General features: G+C 41.2%; 1 long non-coding RNA gene across 1 annotated transcript in view; it reads left to right on the forward strand.

Moving 5' to 3' along the window:
- Nucleotides 1–903: 903 nt before the first annotated feature.
- LOC116085088 overlaps nt 904–23,145 on the forward strand; it is a 72,577-nt gene continuing 50,335 nt past the window's right edge. The window contains exon 1 of the long non-coding RNA XR_004116412.1: nt 904–983. This is a non-coding gene — a long non-coding RNA (uncharacterized LOC116085088). The remainder of the gene's footprint in view (nt 984–23,145) is intronic.

Raw genomic sequence — 23,145 nt, forward strand, 5'->3', positions numbered from 1 at the left:
AGTGGGGGGATACTCCAAAATGTACCAGAGACCTGGGAGGGGACAGACTCTCAGGACTCAAAGAGAGGGACCTTAGAGGAAATGCCTGACAATGGGGAGAAGAAACTTACAGAGTCCACCTCCAGCAGGAAGACAGGAAGTTACTACGATGTTTGTTACTTCAGTGTTTTCATCTGCAAAATGGGGCAAGAATGGTAGCTCTCCCATAGGACCAATGTAAATATGAAATGATTTAATGTATGGAAAACATTTAGAGCATATATTGGCATATAAAAGGCTATGCTTTCTATTATGTTATATAATTTAGGTAATGTTATTGTTACGTCAGACTATAATGAGAAAGACACATAGTAAAGTAGTTGAAACACTTCCTTCTTCCAACAAAGGTTTGAGAGAAGTAGATTTTGTGAAATCCAAGTTTACATGACTTTTTGGACTTTCTGAACACAAATACTTGTTATGGCTATGAAGTATAGCAGAACTTTATTTAGTAAGAAAATATTGTAGTGATCAAAGATACTCAAAACATACATGAGGAGAGTGGCACAATATGTTTCTGTAGCAACTGATTAGCAAATATCTAAGACAGTTTTCCCTGAGTTTTTGTTGCATAATCCTTGATCGGCTCATTGTTCTACAGTGGTTTTCTATCTTTTCCAATGGTGAGAAGAGAAAGATAGTTCAGTTGTTCCAAGTATGCAGTCAGTAAGTATTGTCGAAGTGATCTGAATGAGAAATGTTCTTATGGAAGCATGTTCTCTCAAACACTTGGTTCTCAGCTGGTGGTGCAGTGTCAGAAAGTTATGGAACCTGTGGGAGGCAGAGCCTTGCTGGAGACAGAACATCAGGAAGGGGAGGCTTCCTAACTTTGCCCAATTTCCTGTCTCTTTCTCCTCCCAGACTGCTTTGAAATGTGATGGCCTACTTCATATTTTTGCCACCATGCCCTTCCTGCCATGATGAAGTGCATCCCCACTGGAGCAGTAAGTCCGAATAAACCCCTTCTCTCCTAAATCTCTCTGGTTCCTGACACTTTATCACAGTAACAGAAAAGTAACCGAGACACATCTTATGCCCTACAACCCTGATAACCTCTCTAGTTTTAACTGTTGTTTTGGCTTCTATGGGTGGGGAGGGGTATTCATGTGCATGTTCTTATGGATTAATGCATTTCCTACATTTTAGATCATGTTATCTATCACTACAGAGAGCTTTGCTATTTTCTTTCTAAGTTGAGTACATTTAATTCCTTATGTTTGCTTTAATTGCACTGCCTAGAAACTTCTACATAAGAATCATGGGAATCAAAATCTTTACCTATATTCTACCTTTGGAGAAAATGCTCTGTCTTTTGCCATTCAATATGATGTAGGTACTTGGTGTTTTGGTCTTGCCTGTCTCTTCTCTAAATATTCACTATTAGGTTGAGGAAGTTCTATTCCTGTTTGTTATATGGTTTTTCGTGGATGGGAGTTAGACATTGCCCAATGTTTTTGCTTCACTTACTAGAATCATCACAGTAGTTTGTCCTTTCTTTAATTAATATGATGTATTACATCAATTGATTTTCAGATACTTAATCAATCTTGCATTTTGTAAGGGGAAGTATGCTTTCTTATGATTCTCCCTTCTAGTTTCCTACTATTTTATTAAAGAATTTTCCATCAGTATTCACATGAGACATTGTCCTGTAATCTTTACTTTAGACTCTTTTGGGTAGTAATGACCTCATGGGCCTCCTGTATGAATTTAGAATGAATAAATTTAGAGAAGAGTAGCATTGTTTCTTCCTTAAAATTGTGAGAAAATTCATTGTAAAGTCATTTGGAATTTGGATTTTTATCAAGGGAAGATATTTAATTAACAATTCAAATCCTGGATGTGTTATAAATCTGTACATGAGATACCCACTCCCAACAAAAATTGATTTGAAATTCATAATTATGGAGATTCCAGCACCCAAATATTCAGCCACATTATCTTGAGCCTATGGTGCCTCAATGGCTGGAAGACATGGAAAAAAATGTAGTGCCACAACATGGCTCATCTCAGGGCCAGGAAGCAGAAAGGAAAGACAGGCCCAGGATCCTATGACCTTTTAGGGAGAGGATTCCAATGATAGAGAAAAGACCTTCTAGATCCCATGTCTCCAAGATCCCATGCCTTCCCGGTGATACACCCTAGAGTCAAGCCTGTAACCCCCCCCCCCCCACACACACACACAGGCTTCTGGAGAATGTCTATCATCTACGCTACTGGGAAGTCTTGTAAGAGGGAGCATGAACACAGCATACGGCAAACACAAAATCCCCATTTCCTCACTTCAATACTACCACTCTACTGTGACTTAGGATTTTGGATCTGAGGACTTTTCATGGATTCTATTCTGATCAATTTTTGTCAAAGAGGAAAAAAAATTGGGACATTTATTATTCTATGTAGTACACACTGGATGACCAAGTGTATTTCTGACAAGAAATAACTTCAAGTTTGTATTGCTGAGACTTGAAACTTCTGTTTATTGTTTTATTTGTTTCTGTCAGTAACAGTTTGCCATGGGCTAGCTTCCAGTCCTGTGCAATCCATAACTAGTTTCATTTCATGAACCCCAGCATACATAACTGCTTATCATAGTGCCACATGGCATGGGAAAATGGTGAATGGAATTATTCTTATAGGTTAATCCCATCTTGAGACTTAGTTATGACTGTAACTATACACAGTAGTAATTATAAGCTATGTTTTAAAAATCCCATTAAATCCATGCTGGAAATATCTGCAATTTAATCTTAGCTCAATTGGAATCCTACAAGGCCACAAATACTCTGATGGCAATAAAATAAATACAAAAGCATAATGGAAGTGTGGAGCTGGAAAAGACCTTCCTATGCTAGTTGGGATTAAATTATCTAACTCTTCTGATAGTCTAAAAGTTCTTACTGCATGAACACCCTGCTGGACTTCTTGAAGAATCTTATAAGGTATTTACACACATCAAGGACAATAAAAGTGAATCCTTGCTTGTGACATGATGTATCATCAACCTTGGTACAAGAAAGTCTCGTATCCCAAAATATGGGATTCCAATCCCTGCTTTTGCCAACTTTAAGATTTATAGCCACTCTATCAAATAAAACCAATCTCTAAGCCTTAATTTTCTCATTGGATATTAATAACTTTGGATACTTATTGTTCATTTCCTGCAAACTCTGAACTTTAAATATATTATCCTATAACACTTTGATATGGGATTTAGCAACATTCTCTTTAACATGTTTTTTTCTTGAGTCAGTGTCTCACTGTGTATCTCTGGCTGTCCTGGAACTCAATATGTAGATAAGTCTGGCCTTCAACTCACAGTAATCCACTTGCCTCTGCCTCCTGAGTGCTGAGAGTAAAGGTATGTGCCACCACGCTTGTCTTAAAGGACTTCCTTTACAATGAAAGAAAGTAGTGACTTCCCTAGAACATACTATCAATTACTGATAGTAGGCCTTGTGCAGTTTATGGGAAAATAAGTATACTCATGTCTTGTACACTCTGAAACCTTACCAAAAAACCAATGTCTATCAGGTCAAGATGTGAGAAAACTTTGGGTGCCCTAGAAACTCAAGGGACCATTAACTACCCACCAGACTGACCACAGCCAGCCTGTTCTGCTCATCGTGACACAAACACAGGAGGAAGGATTGTGGACACTGGCACAAAATATGGTGCAATGGTTTCCAAGCATCACTGATCCACGAATCATGAAGGAAAGACTGTGCCTGAGAAATGGCTTTTCCTGGGACATGAGTACAGATATGATCCAGGCTGAGGACAGAGAGTCAGGCTCTGCTGTTCATTAAGATTTCTAGGTGATTTTTGGTGGAGGAATTCTAGAATTTTAGATTAAGCCCAGCATCACTGATTCTTAAGGAAGAGAGCCACTAACCAGTTTGCTACTATCATTTGATGTGTCTTTATATGCAAGCATCAACAGGAAAATGAATGGAAGAAAATGATATTTAGGTGACATAAATATTGCTACTGTTTCCAGGACTTTGATAGTCTTGGTACTTTCCTGAGTGACTTTCAGGTATTTTCTTACAAGGTCAGGTTTTGACTAAGAGGGGGGACAGCTGGCGACTTCAGCTGAGATTTACAAGGAAAGGGAAGGGATGGGAGTGAGAGGACAAACTTGCCAAGTTTCCTCTTACCTACATACAATTATGCCAGAAGCAGTGCATCCCTTCATGAGACGGTTGTGGTCAGACATTGCAATAATTCGGTCAGCTTGGAATTCAGCTAAAAGAACAGGACGCTCTGACGTCTGTGAGCAACTATTGAGGTCTGAACCTATAAAACAGATCAAAAGGCACCATCAGATGGAGACTTTATTTTTGGCTCTCTCATTCAGGAATATTGATATTTCTTCCTAAACCCATTCATGGAAATACTATGACCAGGAAGTCCTGAGGTAGCACAAATTTTAAGGTGTAATTGAAATCCAAATGTGTCATAATTAAAGCAAATGTAGAGGCATAGATCCCTTGATTCCTCTCAGTTTTAAAGAGTAAGAAAGGTACGGTAAGACTCTTCTGTAAAGGGCCTGATATTAAGCATGATTAGTTTTGTAAGCAATCTGTTTCACGACAACTTATGAGCATCCGCCCTGGCTTCTCGAAGCAGCACTAGAAGCACATAGACAATGAGTATCCTAGGTTTCAGCAGCCTTCGTATGTCAGGTTGGGCCCATGAGTGTCTTTTGCAGACACCTGCTGCTGAAGATGGAGATGGCTTCCTGTTTACCTTCAGTTTTTGTCCTTGAGGTGGACTATCACAAAATATTAGGAAACTCAGAAACTCACAGACGGTACAGATCCCTCATTCTGGAGATTCTGAAGCTTGAGACCAAGGCATCAGCAGATGTGTTGTGTGGGAGAGCCCGATTGTTATCCCCAGATGGTGCCTTTCAGCTGGGTTCTCACTGGGCTCTCACTAATCGCACTGCACTGGCTCTACCCTCTAAAGTGGCACATGGGTGGTTTCAACATGAAGCACTATATGTGGACACACTCCGGCTGGGAGTCCCTGCTTTTGACAAGTTATTTCAGTTTGTGGATCACGTTGTATTCTGTGAATCTTCCTCTGTCTCTCTTCTGTAGCACTCTCTTCTGTAGGGAGGTCAGGCAGACATCTTAGATGTTCATTTGTGCTGCAGTCCTATTGAGGCCCCATGTCTAACCACGAGAGGACCTTGTCTTTTGTTTGCAGCATTTTGGCATGCTCCAAACTATTATATAATTCCTGGTTGGCTCACTCATCCTTCGCAATGTGGGAAGCAGGTTGTACCACCTCATGCTGAAGGCAGCAGGAGCAGAGCAGATGGGTTCTCAGTAAGTTCTTGGGAGGAGGGAGACAGCTTGGCTTCTATATATTCCCCTAAGCTTACTGGTGTCAACTCGATGCTACAGATCACTCTAGTGCGTTATCAATCGGTCTTTATTAACTGCGACAGGGTGACTTACTCCATGACACTCTGAGTGCCAGTGCCCCACATCTGCCCTTTGTTAATCCAAGCAAGAATTGCTTTGGTTTCTCTGTTTCTAAGGTAGAGAACTCCAGGTTGAGTGATAGTCTGAGCGATATTTGGGGTTTTACCTTCACTGTCTTGGGGGACATTTATAAAGACCCCAAGATTTAAGGGATACAGTGAGCTAGACAACAACACTATTCCTCAATCTCACTCAAATATGATCAACTTTCAGGGAGCCCTAATGTTTTCAGTCACAAGTACCTTGGGTGTCTTCAAAAACCTTTTGGTTTCACATAAGTCTTATAGTCTTTCTAGCACATAGGGACTACTTTTGAGTTATACCTGATCTATGTCACTTGTTCAAATGGATTTCATTTTTCTTCTTCAGAATCAAATGAATTTCCCAGCAATCCAGTTGTTCTTATCAAATTTTAAAGCCTCAGCCCTGAAAATATATTTTTTTGTCATGTGATCCAATGTGATCCAGATTACTATTCTTTTTTGGGTTCACATCCTCTGTCCCTCAGGATGATTCACTGTGTTTTAATTGAAGTTCTCTACCTTTAGACTGGGTAGCTCACCAGTTTCTAATCCCTGACGTGTTCTGGTTAGGATCCCACTCCAATCAGCTTGACCCATCATCATTACTCTTCAGTCTTAGGAGGGAGATGGAATGATTGCTTTAGTCCTGGAGAGTTTATAGTGGTAAAGACAGATCTGATTTGATGTTCTCAGAGGCTATCTTCCTGCATGCATTCTACGGCACTATGTCGCAAAGAGTTTATGTATTTATTCAAGTCTGTGGCTTTACATTTGGTTCCTGGACTACAAGTGTCAGTACATTCTGGGAACATGTTAATCACCCAAGATCTCCTCCTCCTCCCTAGATCTGCCGAAGTAAGATTTTTTAAACAGTAGATCCACAAATCTGCTTTGCATAGAGACCTCACGATCAAGTTGGAGAAGCAGGGCTCTAGAACTCACTGTGCTTTGGACGTGGCAACCCACTAGAGACGAGTCTATCCTTCAGAACTCAGGATTCAGGTTAGCCCTCAGCTCCTTCTATTTTCTCTCCATATGCTTTTCTGTGCTGTCTTGGAGCACATACTCTGCCAAGGTTTTGATTGATGCCCTCTTGTGGCTGTGAGAATTTCTAAATGTACAACGAAATCCTTTGACCTACTGCTCCCTTTCTGGCTTCTTATCTCTCTATCATTCTGGGAAAACTCAGTCTTAATGATCCAACATTATTGGAAGCAATATTCACCAACTTGTTCTCCCCACACAAGTGTTTCTTCCCTCTATTCCTGTTTATCATCACTGATCTCACAGCAGGACTGGACCCAGGGTCAGCTGCATGAATCATTTACCTCACAGGCAAAGTTAAAGGGGGAGAGTAATAAAATCTCAAGAATGAAAGAGTACTTTAATGAGATATATTTTAGTGAAACTCTTAATAAAAGCATTCATGATGAGCTATATGAAAGTTTTAAAGTTACTATGACAAGGCTGGGGATGTGTCTCAGTGGTGACACACTTGCATGTACAAGGCTCTGGGTTCAATCCTGCCGCCCCAGTACTGTCTCCCCATAGCACACCACCAGAATACAGTTAACTTTACCATGACTAGCCATGGGGAATCTGTAATCTTTTCATGGGTACTATGCATATGTTTCTATTTTTCTAAATATTATTCATAGGATTTCTTTCCAGTAATTGTTGCAATTTTGGTGGCCACTCATTTGTTACTAGACAAAGTGTTCTTGTACCAACTCTGAAGGTTAGGGCACAGAATTTCTCACCAAGTCAGTGCTTCAGAACAAGGCCCCATCTGCTTCCCTGATCACCTAAGTCTTGCTAGTTCCCAGCAAGAACCAATACTATGTAATTTTATTTGATAGGCATCAAGAAAAGCCTGTCACCAGACCATCAAACCCATCTTCCTCTGTACTAGCTTTCCAAGGCATAACTAATGCTTTAGCCAAGGAGGGGGGAAAAAAACACATCTGGGTTTCAAAGGTGAATATTATGAATCCAGACATCTTTCTTATATTGGCTCAATACGAGATAATGTTCGAGCAGAGTAAGTTTTCTGGGTAAGAGCAAGGTGGCCCTGGAAAGGAGGAGCTTGGAGGAAGCTGGAGCCACTGCTCGTCCCAGGGCTGGGGGCAATCCGATCATCTGTCTTTAGGAACAACATAGCACTGCATATCATAACTCTTTCTCACGCACCATTTTGTCCCATTGGGCTCTGGATGAATCTTCAATTAGATTATACTTTTTGATTTCAGAACCCCCCCCCCACACACACACACAAGAATTGGGCAGCCATTTTAGTCTATACTATAACTGACCTCCTTCACTGTCTTTTTGTCATTTCACAATACATTTGAGACAAAGCAGCATTGTGATGTCATTGAGTAAACCAAAACAGCATTTGAAAAGGTTGGAGGCTGGGCTGTCTTTGTAGTATGTCCACTGGCTACAATCACAGCTCTCCAGAAGCTTCTAAGGCTATGAGACGGATACCTCAAATGCAGATGCACAGGGCAGCACATACAAAGTCACTTCTACCACCACATCCACCCATCAAAACAAATTGACAGTTCAAACGTGTTCTTAAGGCATAGTGCCATTTCTTTCATACATTTCCAAACCAAATGCAGCATGTAGCCACAGCCAGACTCACGGGTCTTTGAAGATGTGAGAGTACTCTGTGCACAAATTCACCTTTCATGCAAAAATTCCAAAACCCAGTCTACAAACATGCCCTTCATAAATCACCAAAGAGGCTCTTTGGTGCAATACAGCATGAATTAAAATTGTCAGGACTCTTTTCCTTTTATCGAAGTTAACTCGGTCTCCTTTAAAGTTCTGAGAGCTGTCAGATTTCTAGAGTTTGAACTCCAATAAAGAAACACGATTTTCTTTGTATTTAGGGGTTTACAACAGAGGGTGTCAAGCTCTGACCTGTTTTGAGAGTCGCCCGAGTAGGTTGGGATTCTATTACTATAGTAACATAACAAGATAGAGGTTCTTAAGGATAATTTTTTTCTAAGATTTTCAAGAGATTTCTTCTTGCCATTTATGGCTTGAGAGAATTATCTTGTGTAAATTTATGTATTGTGAAATTATCTGTCATTGGAGTGTTTAATTTTTCATGCCTTTATAGTCTAGAATGCACCGTCAGTGCATGGAGCCGAACAAGGAGCCTTTGGGACACTTTTTGCACCAGTGAACATTGTTTTGCTATTGTGGGGTTTTGTGGAGTGTGCCAGTGTAGTACCAGACAGGGGACAAACTATGCCAAATGTGTGGTGACTTCATTTATACTCTGATGAAGAGCCATGTGGCGTCCCAACCAGTGAGAGGAGAAAACAAGGACCATATTAGCAAATGTCTCTACCATTATTAGCCTTGAAAGCCACTAGGTTCATATCTTCCAGAGGATGGGGCACACTTCCTAGGTCACTGGCTAAGTGTCCCACCCAGTGCAGTTCAGTGGACTCCAGATCTACCAGGCACCATAGGAGAGGTAAAAGATGGAAGAGATGGTAATAATTTTGATGTACCTTATAGAAAACTCAGCAAAGGTATATCAGAATGTGTCACACAAGAAAGGGCCTACCATGGCATTATGCACACACCCTTTACTTCTCTGAAGCCCTCAACCAGTTGGAAAGTACCCTCTAATCACATTACTGTCCTGGGTAACATGAGTCATAAGTTTAAGATGCCAAAGTTTTCCAAATCACTTTGCACCCTAATATATATAAATAAATCATGAAGCAGCTTAGAGTAATGGGAAGTTAACAGGAACTTTTTATTCTAAACGCTTTAAAATGAGTTCCAAGCATTATCCTGGCAGAGCCAGGAGAGGAAGTTAATGTTTACAGGTTTGCATGCATACACAGGTTCTGTTTGGTTCTTGCTGGCTCTTCTGTCCTCCCTGGGTTTTGTCTGCTTCAGCATTACCTGCTGCTGCGGGTGAGTCAATCCTTTCGGTTAGATACAATTTGCAGCCCCATTATCCAGTCTAATCGCAGCAAAAAGCAACCAGAAACATTTCCCCTAGAGTTGCTGGCACAGGCAAATGGGAAGCTTGCTCATTTTCACTTCAGTTGCCATGGCATTTCCTCCATTACCTCATGGACCTGAATCATCCTTCCTCAACGCTGTTTTCGGCCTGACTGTCTGCAAGACACAGGCTTGTTTTTGTTTGCGGGTACTCAAGGAAAAACCGTCAGCAGGTCTGGATGCCATGGCCCTCTCAAACGTCGGACATGCACAGAACGCCCTTTAAAGCTTCAATCTGCCTTAGGCGGACTGTGAGAGCCAGGTGGTCACAAAACTACCGGGTTTACTTATTTTCAGAAGAGGTATTCCTAGGGAGCATCCCCATTTCACAAATGTGAAGAGAATGCCTCTAAAGGTTAAATGTGGAGGAGCCATAACACATGGAACTGAGAAAAATAATGGAACTTGCAGAGTCTGGTGATGTCTATGGGAAGGCACAGAGATGTATGCATCTTCTAAGGCCTTCCTTTCTCCTGTGCCAGTTTCAGATGCTCTATCATCGCCACAGTGGCCAGCCTAGGATTCACTGCATGGACAAGCTGTGTTCCTAAAAGTGTGATTATGAAAAAGCATTAACCAATTCTGCAATATTTGTCCTGAGAAGGATCTTTGGCACAATATTCTACCCTTTCTGATGATACGTTATAGTATACATTGAGCAAACATTTGAACCAGCCCCCAACACATAAATAAATAAGAAAGGTTAAAATATAACAATATTTGCTCACACAGCAAGGGATGAGGCATGGCTTTCAGTAAGAAAGAAAGAAATTATATAATTAGCCCTGACTGATAGCTCCATGGTCAAGTCATTTTAGAAAATTAGCCTTGGAGGGAGGCATTAGTGGAGAAAGAAATGAAATCAATGATCATGACAATAATTATCTATTTCCATTAAGAATGCACAGGAATAGTACTTTAAATTCCCTTTCTTATTAGCTGCTTCCTAGCAAGTCTTCCTACGGTACATGTTAATAAACATGTTTTCAGCAGAAGTGAAGGGAAAGACAAGGGAAACCTCTCTCTCCATCTTTACTGTGTTCACCCTCTAAAAAAGAGCCAGGCTGGTCTTTCCCAGAATTATGAGGGTGCATTATTTGAGATCGCACGGTTGGTCATGCAGCCTCTTTGAATAAGTCTGTTCTGCTACTACTTATGAAAGACCACAGGCTCCTCTACCTGGAAGATCTTGGAGGAACCCCATTGTCTGAGCATACCGAAGCTTTCTCTGAGAAAATCTTGGCAATGGGAAGCACATTTACATATTTATTTATAACAACTGTCACACTTCTCTTTTCCCCTCTAAAGAAAATAAGTCTTTAATTTTCTATTGAACTTGTTCAGTTGACAGAAAATCTCTTATGCAGCAGCCTCATGCTTAAACCATGAAGCACGAGCAAACTACCAACACTATATGGAAATCGTCTGGAAGAAAGCTCTTTTCTGGTTTGAGTCATTTACATTGGAAACACAAACATGATCTTATTGAAAGAAGGGCTGTATGAACTGAATGACTAAAAGAGATTTTAAGCTTCACCTCTTCAGAGTCCAGAGAATGTGGTAGGAAATCAAAACAGACACACGGTGATAATTTTAGAAATGGGCTTGCATCCCAGTTGTGACAATTTTTTTTTTTTTCATAGCATCTTCTAAGGTGATGTATTTTGTAATACTGGAGAATACTAGAACGCTCATCTTAGAGAAATGTATTCTCCATTATCTGCATGACAGTAGCTCATATGCATATATGTATATATGCATATAACCTTGTGCTTTGCCTTTAGCCCCTCCCTCTCTTCATTCTGCATACTTTGAAGCCCTAGAACCAGTTAAGTCAGAAGGCCACAGAGACACCAGCAAGACCTCTTAGCCCAATTCATTTCTGAGGACGTTTGACTGTTCCTTTCCTCCTCTGTGCCCACCCCTAAGGTGGCTGAAGAGACAATAGAGAAATATGGTGCTTTTAAGCTAGCCTAAAAGACACATTGCAAGGGTGATCTGGGGATTTTCATTTAAAATGATATCCTGCAAAATGGACTTAACTTCTGTGAATAGGTCCTGGCTTAGAACTGTCTGGAAGAGAGAAGAAAAAGACAGTGCTTTGGAGTTAATTTGCATTCTGGGTACAGAGAGGGGACTTCTCTTTTCTATGTTCTTTCCCTTTGCCACCTCCCAAGCTGGTCTAGAGTTATTTCTTAGACAGTATAGCAAATGCATTGTGTGTCCTTAGGTTGTCTTTGTAAACGTCTTTGTATTCCTTCTGAGTCTATTTAGTGTCCTTTATTGAGTACCCTCTGCTGCTAAGCACTGTGTAAAGTACTCAGGGTTGTACAAAGAAGTCCAAGACTTGATGCTTTATTTCAGTTTACAGTATAGTTAACAAGACTGAGTTAATGGAAACATAAAAAGCAATGTCTTGCTTAGCGTGAGATGAGCTGTCAGAATAATATGAAAATGTGCTAGGGCTGAGTTGAGGAACATCAGTGAGTGAAGTAACACAGGGCTATTGAAGGATGTTCTACTATTGAAGGATGTTCTGGGCAGGCAGCGACAGAAGGACAGATTTCTTTAGGGAGACAATAGCCAAGGCATCTCAAAACTGAAAAGTAGCGAAGAGACCTATTTCACTTTTATTTCATATTTATAAACATGAATAATGAGTGACACATTTCACTCTAGACTAATTGTATTAGCCATACAATTTCCTTCCAATATATTATTCTGGATTTTTTTTTAAAAAAATGATAACTTGAAAAGCAAACTATCTTTTCTTCAGTTTCTCACACTTTCTGAAATGTAAGTGTATCTCCCCCCCCCCCAATGGTAAAGAAGTTGGTATGCTAAGTATATTAAACTTTGTTGTTGTTGTTTGAGATAGGGTCTCCTATAGTCTATCCTGATCTCAACTTCACTCTATAGCTTAAGCTACCCCTGAACTCCTAACACCTTCTGCTACAACTTCACAAGGTCTGGAGTTGCAGGTATGCCAGCCAGCGCCACCCCTACCCTCTAAACTGTTTGAAATGCTATTAAGCAGAAGAGAGTACCAGTATGTAATCTTGACAAAACAGACCTGCTTGTTTGGTAATTTATTGCTCCAAGATTTAATACCATGATGAAAAAGGAAATATACATATTCTTAATTATGTCAAAATAAACTACTTTAAAGTGCCTTAAACTTCTCAGGTATCTGTAGATGCAGGCAGGGACTTACGATGGAGTTTAAACGTAGCGTCATAAGATCTGTCATGTACCCACATGTCCATGTGTTAGCACAGCCTTGCTTTAGTAAAACCACTGTGATTTTCTTCTGGCCAGAAACCAGACTTTTGTGTAAGAATGATTCCTATGCAAATAAAAAGCCTGGCTTCCTTAAACTTTATTAGGATTATAATTTCCACGAAATGTTACCAAGCCTATCATATTGTCAAACAGTTTTGTTGTAGTGTGAGAACCGTGGAGTTCACCACCCAACCCTGTCACATGACACTGAGGACCGTGAATGGCTCTGCTCCACTGGATACACCGATGCACAGGGTCCTTCCTGGAACCGCTTTTCTATAGACATCCTTGGGTCCTTGCAATGCTTTGGGATTCTGCAAGACATGTCAGTACTTTGGGATCTCAGGGCCTTGTGTGCAGCTAAAGACACTGAAAAAGCACGGAGCTTCCACGAGGTCAACTCATGAGGGGGTTGCTTAAACCAATGGATAAATGAAGGTGACCATGGTCAGTGTGAGGTCAGAGTAAGGGTCAGCCTCGTTCTATTTTCAAATGAAATTCAGTCCTCTGATTAAAATTTAGGTTTAAAAAAGTTCATAATAAAGGTAAAGATAGGTAAACATAGAAAAATTGCAAGCCAGCATTCTACTTTCAACGACCAATGTGCATATTCATATAGCGGACTGAGGGAAACTCCAGAATAAATGTGTTTTCCACATAAAAGATAACACAAGTTCATCTTAGTTCATAAGCATAAACTTAAATATAGTGAAATAAATTAGACTCAGATGTTTCAAACTAAAAGTGAAATTTTCTGCTTGTTAATGAAGATATAATGTGTGTTTTAGCAATTTTGGAGCCAATGTCTCATTCCCTTATGTCAAGTTAGACACTTTTCCCAGGTTTATTATTGAGTAGCCCCTGGAGAGTGATTGTTTTTAAAACAATCCCTCAAGGAATGCTAAAGCCGTTTCTGTGCAGACTTGATCATCGTCTTACCTTAGCGGAGAGGAGAAATTTGGTCATGGTCAACTAAGGTTAAAAGATTACCGTCGGCTAACAATTGAAGAACTAGATTTGGAGAAAAATGTTGAAGTTGGTTTGTCATCCGTGAGTCAGGCTGAGGCCAGACCACACCCCTAAAGGTAGACATTGTGGTTTCTTCTAAAAGCCGTGGATTATTCACTGCCCACCTTCCCGGGAAGGTGGATCGTGCGACTGCAAGAAAGAACTTGCTTTATTTTCTGGTCTGGGAAAGGACAGTGTGTCTCCTGTGTCTGAAACGTCGTGGAGTCTAAGGCTGAGGTACTAGGGGACACGCCTGATGAACAGATTGGTCGGCGGTCCTTTTGTAGATGGCGTCAGGCCAGGGAGAAGACAGAGGGATGCGGCCTGGGCCTTAGGACTGATGTCCCTAAGCTGTAACTTGTAATTTGTTTCCTGGAGAGTTCTTCTTTTCCCCATAAATTAATCAATAAATATGATAAGAAACCACTAACTATAATCCCCCCTGGGGGGAAAGACAAGTATCCACTTGGAGGCCAAAGTCTGGTTATACTGGGAGTCAGCAAGGGACAGGGGCTGTGCCAAATCGAGAGCTCATTTCCCTGGAGTTATCAACACAGACACAGGAAAGGGTCAGGGAGATGCACCCATGCATGAAGCCAACCAAGAGGGACCCCAGCCAATGTGTGAGAAAAAGCTCCTTTGTCTCATCTCAGACACTTTGAAAATGACTGATTTGTGGAAAGCAAGTACAGGTGGGATGCAAAGGGTGATTTTTCAGAACTTTAAAGGAAAAATGTAACCTCATTTTACAGTCAAGTGTATAATGATCTATTTTGGTAAGAAGTGCCCGAGACTGTTCATTTCAGACTGGTGAACATAGTACCTCATCGTTCAAGAGATCCTTATCCAGAATATCGTGAATGAATTCCTTATATAAGTGCAAGGTGACTACCTACCTACCCGCAGTCCTTCCTTGCTGGAAGAAGACAATAGCGGGGCTCGGTGGGCTGATTCGTTCCCATAAGAAGATGAAAGATATTCTAGTTACTACTGCTCCTCTCTTGGGGGTGGACTGTGGCAGGCAGATTAAATTCTGCAATGAGGACATGAAAAGGCTGCAGAAGACAACGTGTCAAGAAGAATGTACTGTGAGAGGTGGCGAGCCTTGGACTCTACCTGAGGGAAGCTGCTTTGATGGAGGAAGAAGTGCCCAAGATTACATAGCCCTTTGTGTCCAGTTATTCTGCTAAGTGCTTGAGTTTAGGAGTGAGGCAAGAGCACCCATCACTCTGGTTGAAGTAGGAGAGGCTCATTTTAGGTTTGTGACATGGTGTAGAGCCGTTTGTCACAATAACATCCTATGAGTGCAAAGAACAGAGAGGAAGTTAAGCTCCTCCCCCACCCCCACCCCACCATGGGACTCAGGAAGCATTTAGCTGTTGAAACTTAACCTTTCAAAAAAGAGGCAGCATGTGTGTGGGAGGAGGATGTTTTCCTGGTCTCAAGGGTGAGATACTGGACTTTCCACTAAGAAGACATGAATGCTCATTGAAAATATAAAAGCATATAGCTGCTTTGTACTGCCGCATTAAAGAATCGAGGCCCAAAAGCTTCGAGTTTGTAAACCTACAGGGAAATCACAACATTACATTGTGTAGGACAACCCCGCCCCCAGCTATATGATGATTCCTTCCTTATGTGTATTCATTTAAAGAAGAGGTCCAGGGAATCTCAGACTAGCAGAAGCCCTGAAATCTTTAAAATAAGGGGAAGGGGCATTTTTTTGGGTTTCTATGAAATTCTTGAATGGATGAGTGGAGACTAACTCCTAAATTTTCCTTTTAAGATATTTTTAAGTAAAGTCTGGGGGAAAAACATAATATGAATGCTGGATAATCTGTCAGCTTGTGATTTCTCATTTTATCTTTAAGTCAACATAGTTGACAAAGTCTATATCTTCATAAATTATAAGGCATTGTCCCATCTACTATGTTTTTTATGCCTCACAACACTGACAGGTATAGCTTGACTGCTTGACCCATTATATGAGTCCACCAAGAGTCATAAAAATTAAATATCACCATAAATGATTATAAGATGGATTAAATTTGAATAACAGATATTTAAAATGGTAATTTTACCGTGGAGAAGCTGCCAAACACTACTTTAACCAAGAGATCAAGGTCGACATCACCAATGAGGAAGCAGATTAGCACTATATACCACCTGATATTATGTGATAAAGAACATATGGATGTTGTCAGTTCTGGAGAATTGTTGCCAAATATACATGACCCTAATTGAAGGGCACTCTATTAAAGATTGTCTAGAAATACACAAAGTATCAAGGCCATATAAGACAGAAATATTACAGAAGTCTCACGGTGGCGGAGGTGGTGGCTAGGCAGTTGAGAGTGAGCATTGCTCTTGCACAGTACCCAAGCTATCTTCCGGCCTCTGAAGTCACCTGCACACCCGTGGCACATACATCCACAAACAAATATGCATGAATAGAAGTAATCACTAAAAATAAAAAAAAGAGCCATCAGGTGGTAGGAGACAAAGACATCATGGTGGTTAAATGAAGTTTGAGAACCAAATTTTGTTCTCTGGAAGGACATTAGCAAGGCATGTGATGAACTTGAATAAGGTCGGTCAATTAGTATGCTGCTTAGTTTGTTTTTTTTTTTTCTCAGTCTGATTCAAGCTGGGAAGGGGGAAGCCCTGTCAGATTGGTCTCTGTGCAAGCCTGTGGTAAACTGGATTGAGTGATGAGGATGTGGGAGGGGCTAGCCCATTCTGGGAAGTGCTACCCTGGGCAGGTGGGGCAGGTGGTCCTGGATTGTATGAGTCAGCAAGATGGGCAAGTCATGAAGAACAGGCCACAAGCAGGGCTCCTCTATGTCCTCCACGTTCAGTTCTGTGTCTAGGTGCCTGCAGCTCGGTTTCCCTTCATGGGGAACTGTGGCAGAAATGTGTACGCCCCAACCTCGGTCCTCAGCTTGCTTTTGCTGTTTTATCTCATCAACAGAATGCAAACCAAGACAATCATGCAATCATATTATCGCCACTTACTCTGTGAGTTTTGTACAGCGGCTATTTCAGATGTTAACATCTGGCAGAGCTGTGAGGAAGATGTACAAGGGGAAACACATGTACTCCGGTTACATTTTTGTTCAAATGATCATATTTAAAAGTGAGAGACAAAATAATATTTTCTCTTCTAACAAAGACAGTGTTGAACCTCAATTTGGCAACTTATATAAGCTTCAAAATTGAGTGATTAATCTACACTAATAAGGTATTATTTATTTAGACAAAAGATCCATTAATCATAATTATTCTACCAATGCTCCTTGTGGGCTCTTTGTGTTCTGCCATAGCACTCTGTAGAGTTAAAGACTCCTGGCCTTGCATTTGGATAGATCTGATTTTAAGTCTTAGCTCTTCTATTTTCCACTTAGATTATTAAAACCATGTTCCCTATCTGAAAAAATGGTGGTAAATAAGGGTGTGCAGATTGTCATAGGATGGAAGACATCAGTGTGTACTAAGCCCTCCACCGTGCTAGGTGCTGGCTTCAGGTTTTGAACTACTGTCCAGTCTAACTAAAAATGCAATAAGCCAGTGAGATGGCTCAGTGAGTCACAAGCCTGTGACCTGTGTTGAGTCCCCAGAACCCAGAACCCATATAAAGCTGGATAAGGAGAACAGACTCAATAAACTTTCCTTCTGACCTCTACACACATGCTGTAGCATGAGCACTCCCACCACACAGATAAATATACACAGAAGTATACCTTTTTAAGAGCAAACGTTCAAAAGTAGGGTGAGAGAAGTACCCCTGTGGGGTGGGTTCATCCTTTCATCAAATGACAGTTCAACTGTTATTTCTAGCCATTTAAGTGAACGCATTGCTCAGAGACTGCTTGGAAGATGCTCAGAACTGGTTTGTCCGGGAAAGGGCAAATCATTTACAAATCCCCCAGGGGTATTTTGAGAAAAAAACGATAAGTGTCTTTCACCTAGAACCGTGCCACAGAAAGCATCTCAGGTGTCACCCCACATTTGGACTCAGTTGTGTACTGTCCCTAGAAGGAACAGGGAGGTATGGCATGGCGGGGGTGGGGGTGGGGGAGCAGGAAAGGCACTGCCCGAAGCCTCACCACCCCCATAAGAGGCAGCAGAAAGGAAACCAGGATTGCAGGCAGAGTCCAGGGAGGCCAGCCCTGAGTGGGTGGAGAAGGCTTTAAATACTTGGAAAGACTCTTCAAAGAACAATTAAAAACAAGCTCCCGTGGTGGGAGGTGAGACCCGCTGGCAGCTCCTGCTTTCTTTCCCCAGGGTGAAATTCCCAGGCTTCTGGGGCTGGTGGAGCAGCCTTGGCAATGCACAATGCTGCCTGTTCCTTTTCCCTTTCCTGGGGCTCGGAGAAGTGGTTGAGAGCACACAAGGTGAAGAACATCTGGCCCTCCTGAAGCTCAAAAAGATTTCAAGTCAGCAGGTGGGGGTTGGAGGTTTACGAAAATAGCTGGCTCAAGTTCACTTGGTGGACAGCTCTTGGCCATGGGCGCTATTCACTTCCAATGTTATATGGCTGAGCTCCCGAAGGCTTGCTACGGATCGGTTCATAAACAAACACACGCTAAGTTGCGTCCTGGGGATAAATGATGAAGTTGTGTGACTTGGGGGTTGGATGTTAGAGGTAAGAAGGGAGTTGTAGCTGAGGACTTGGTATAATAAACAGAATTCCAGGATACTCCCGTACTTGGCCAGAAGATCGAAGGCAAGTCCATGAACCATGAGCATGTTTTCAGGCATCAAATTAATTGATTTAATGGATTATTGTGGACCCAAGGATAGCAAACAGCCTTCCAGAGCGGCCAATTTTCTTTAAGACGACATGAAAAGATGTAATAAATATTTTCGAGAACTGATGTGATGTATAAGATAACTTCAATATGTTTTTTAATAGTTCAATAGTGACAGTCCCAAGAAGTCACTTATTCAACCATTTCACATACATGGTTTATGTGCCTACTAGTGTGCCAGGACTATACACAAGCCAAGACTTAAGTAGCTTATGGTAAATATATTTTCACAACTTTATAGTTTTCCCATTGTAAGAAAGCTTCTTACAATGGGATCACCAAGAGAATTACTTCTCAACACAAAACTTAATCTTATAAGTCTGAGGGACAATTCTGTCACACAGACAGAATAGTAGTGAGTTGGAGTGGTGGACCCCAACTCTGAGGAAGTATGAGTAATCAAAAGTGGGTTGCATACGGCAGCCTTGTCTGAGCAGAGCAGTAAAAAGGGAGGCTGCCCATCCCCGTGGAACACGTGAAACGTGAGGATGTTCATTTCTCACTGTGAGGACAATCCCAGTGAGATCCTGGGAAGAGAAGGAAGGCATCCTCAAAGAATCACAATGATTTCAACTGATCCTTTAACATACACGTCCGAATTGTTCCATGGGACAAAAATGTCACAGCTAAGAAAATTTATAGCGGAAAGTGCAAAATGAGGGCATGCGATATTTGTAACTAAGAAAATACAGGTTGGAAGTGAGAAGGGAAGGTGAAGTCTAAGGCAGGATGAAGAGCTCCTCTTTGTCCTGCTTCATCTCATCCAAGGATGACTTGGTGGTGAATGTGGTGCTGACCTCCAATTTCATGTGTCCCTTCACTCTCCAGAGGCTCCCACCCCCAGACACAAGGCCAGAAGCTTTGACAGGGCATAGTCACAAGAGTTAACACCAGGTCGTGACAGATCATCTCTGGCCTGCAACTTTAGATGAAGAGCAATTTGATTAGGTATGTGGGGAGCACAGAGTGGAATGGGATTCTGGATACGACTTGAATGTTTTAGTTCATAAAATGGAGAATTTTATTGTATTGTGATATGTTCGGCATGAGATAATAGTGATTTGGATAACTGGTAAAACCGTGCTTAGATTGTTTAGAATCTGTAAGCATAATTTGCCAGCCTGGTTCATGCAGAATGAGGAAGAAGGGGGATTTGGAAGGTTTTTGTTGGTGAGCTTGGTTTGGGACAAAGGCTGTCTGTCAGTCAGTCAGTCTGTCTGTCTCTCTGTGTTCACATCTTGATCATCACCACAGCAAACTTGTTTTTTTTTTTTTCATATCAATCCAGTGTTCCCTGCTTTTATCTTCAACCTTCCTTCACTAGACTTTTACAAGCTTTACTGAATTCATGAAATTTTCTCTTCCCTTGCTTTTCTTTGTAATCATGGCTTTCCCGTTTTAAGGATCACACCCTTAATTCCTGAGTCCAGCATATAAAGTTTCAGTTCTTAGTTTCTGTTTCTCTCTCTCTCTCCCTCTCTCTCTCTCTCTCTCTCTCTCTCTCTCTACTTCTCTCTCTCTCTGTCTCTCTGTCTCTGTCTCTGTCTCTGTCTCTCTCTCTCTCTCTCTCTCTCTCTGTGTGTGTGTGTGCATACTGTATGAGTGCATGCAGAATCCAGAAGAACATACTTGTGGTGTCTTTCTTTAACTCCGTCCCTGTCATTGCACTGAACCCAGGTCCCATAGTGACGGAGGAGCAGTTTGCCCTTTGGACAGTGCTGTCTGTCCAGGGAGGTGTCAGGATCAGTTCCATCTTGAATGGGGTTACATAGACCATAAAGCTGTGTGTGGCTTAGTTACATGCTGCTGGGTATTTAAACTCAAGATCTCACGCTTGCTTGCAGAGCAAGAGCTCTTACCCGCTGAGGCAGCTTTCCAACCCCAGTTCCTGTTTCTCATGACTTCTCAGGGCATTTAACACCATACGTCCCTAAGTTCTCTGTCACTGTTTAGATTTACCTGTGTGGGTTCTCAGTTCCTCACAGGAGTTTTATACACACACCCTTCACTGTGACTGTGAGGGAACTGTATTACCTTTCTTTACTCTCACTCTGTGGCTCTCACAGAGGCTCCTATCTCATTCTTGCTCTCAACTAAGCCACATGCATTCCTGGCTCTTTCAGATGTACTTCTCTAGGAAATTTTCCTCTCTAGAGCAAGGAAAATTCAACATGTTTGAAAATGAGCCCCTTTGAGCCTTCCCAAATAGAAATATTCCTCCCAGCTTGCTTATTACAATGGCTAGCTTGCTGAAATCATCACCAAGAAACTCAGACTTGGGTTTTGTAGACTTGGGTTTCATAGACTCATCCCTCTCTCGTTGATCACAGCTAAACTTCAATATCTGCCAAACCTTACTTTTCAGTTCCACTTTTACTTCTGTATCAGTTTAGATCCTGGATATAGTCTTAACGTGGAATTTTACAAATACTTTTCCATGTGACTTTCTGCCATCCTTCTGTACACTGCTAATAGATTATCTACCTTTCAGCCAAGGTGACTATTTAAAATTTCAAATCTACTATAATTACTTCTGTACGTAAATTTCCTTTGGTGGTAACTCATTATTTAATGGCTGTTTGATGAGTCCGTGTGCTAAAACAGACCTGATGTGACCTACCTTCTACCAGACTGCCAACCCTCCTCTACCTATTACCACAGCCTCTGGAAAAGCGCACAAAGCAAACAGTTCAAGTCTAAGATCTTACAGGCTTTTGTCATGTCTCAGAAGATAGCCTCAGATGACCGTGAGTAATTAGGCTTGATTTTTCATTTTCCACCATCAGCATTCAATTTGATTTATACCTTGTGCTGAGTGTTGTCATTATTGGCTGTTCTTTTGATAGCCTCCTATCTTATTTGTCCCAGCTGTTGAGGTTCTGCGTGTTGATCTCCTATCACATCTGATACTTGCTCTGCTCCCATGAGCAAAGCGGCCTGCCTCATGTTCTAACAAAATGGAAACATTTGGCATCCCACTGCCAGGATCTGAGGGTCTCTAGCAATAGCACATGTCATTAATTCCAGCCTTTGATGATCCATCAAATATGGAAAATTTCCATCTCCTCCTTTGCAGGATCCACAATTCTGCCAAGTTTGAAGCTCATCGGGATATTTACAAGCTAAATTTTGAGCAGCAGAGGAAAATAAACCCGCACATCTTCAGCTGGGAGCTTTTATCAAGAGCATTCAAATATGGCAGTGTGGAGGGACGGGAAAGATGCTGTATCCCACTTGAACCTTTTCCAAGAGCAAGGGGACAAACTCCTAAATCTACCTGGGACTCAGTTTCCTAATCTGTTAAACAAGATCCTTGGCTGATGACTAGGCATACCTCCAGCATAAAAGCAAGTGGGCACAACTGATTATTCCACGACTCAGTAGCCACAGGCTGTTTCCTTTTTATCAGAGGTGAGACTGAAGTAGCTTTTATTCTTTTTAAAATGAAGAGGTTTTAGTTTGTTGCTCACAAATGAAGTTGTAGACGTTTTAGGATAGTGACTAAAAAATTATTTTTTCAGTATTTTTCTTACCAACTGACCTTGCTGATTAACCCGTTTCTCAAGTGCTGACCATTTAATGGAGAGCTGAAGAGGAAGGAAGACTTCTGCCTGCTTTAAAAGGATTTAAGCGGGATAAAAAGAAGGTGGAATTAGTTATGCTCCTGAACTTATTGTGAGGAATAACAGTTTGAAACTTAATCCAAGTAGTGTCTGACCTCCAGGAGGACAGAGTTTGGGACAGCTTGAGATGGAAAAGGGAGAGGTGAGTGACAAGTAAGCTAGAGGGGCGATTCTTTCATAGAGGATGTTACCAGCTCATTGCAATACGCTCAGTCTTTTCACTTCCGAGAAGAATGTAGACTCTTTTCTTTTCCTTCGGAGACCTGGCAGATGTATCAAGTTTGGATTTGGATCAAGCAAGCCAATATTCAAGTCTCATCCAAATCAGAAATCGTGATACTCTCTGGGTAACTATATTTTCTGATTAAACCACACCTTATAAATTGAGGATGGAAATATGTACAAATAAACACCTGCATTTGGAAACCAGCACACAGAACTTATATACCTATGTATATATGGAAAAAGCACATTAGAAATCAGAAATAAAAAAATTAAATTCATACATCAGTATTTGTGGGTAGCGTCCAAAGTAGCAAAGAAAGTTTTAACTTTAAATATTATGTTACAATAAAGATTAATGAATTGGCTATCTAACTCAAGAAGAGATGTGCGAAACCCAGCGTGAAGCAAAAAAGGAACGAGCAGAAATTACTGAAAATCAATTTGTTGCCTTAGAGAAAAACACCTGATCAACAGATTATTTTTGAAAAGCTAATAAAATAGATAAATCTTTGGCCAGATTTCTCACCAGGGGAAAAACAGTATTAGAAATACAAGAGAGGAATCATATCTGTAGATGCAGCCTAGAGAAAAAATAATAATA

This window comes from Mastomys coucha, unplaced genomic scaffold, assembly GCF_008632895.1.
Source record: "Mastomys coucha isolate ucsf_1 unplaced genomic scaffold, UCSF_Mcou_1 pScaffold9, whole genome shotgun sequence".
NCBI lineage: Eukaryota > Metazoa > Chordata > Mammalia > Rodentia > Muridae > Mastomys > Mastomys coucha.